Genomic DNA, 494 nt, shown 5'->3' on the forward strand with positions numbered 1-494 from the left:
CTACAAGCCACCTTGCCAACCCTACAAGGTTCCATCCAAAAAAGGTGCCGGAACTCCGTTCTGAGTGTTCTATGAGAAAAAAAGCCCTGTATACACACACACACACACACACACACACACACACACACACATACACACATGATTACAAAGTGTCACTACTAATATCAATATTACTAATATCAACCTTAAGCATAATAAAATCCCTTCATAATTATTTACCACCCACACTCTTCATCTGAATTACGTCGAACTGCAAAGCCCCAGATGACCACGAGATGGCAAGAAATAACTCTTTAGTTTAGTTTAGTCCATTTTGCGCTCCTTCGGGTATTTGCAGTCCAAATTCGGGGGGAAGCTCCCGAATTTTAAGGATTCAGAATGAAGCGTCTTTCCAAGCTCTCGCCAAAAACAGGGAACTTGTCACCCGCAAATCCAACGAAATCATTGGGTATTTCTCAGCAAGCGGTTAGGGAAACGCGTTCTCAAAACGACCT

This window comes from Vipera berus (genome assembly GCF_964194415.1).
Source record: "Vipera berus genome assembly, chromosome: 3".
Classification (NCBI taxonomy): Eukaryota; Metazoa; Chordata; class Lepidosauria; order Squamata; family Viperidae; genus Vipera; species Vipera berus.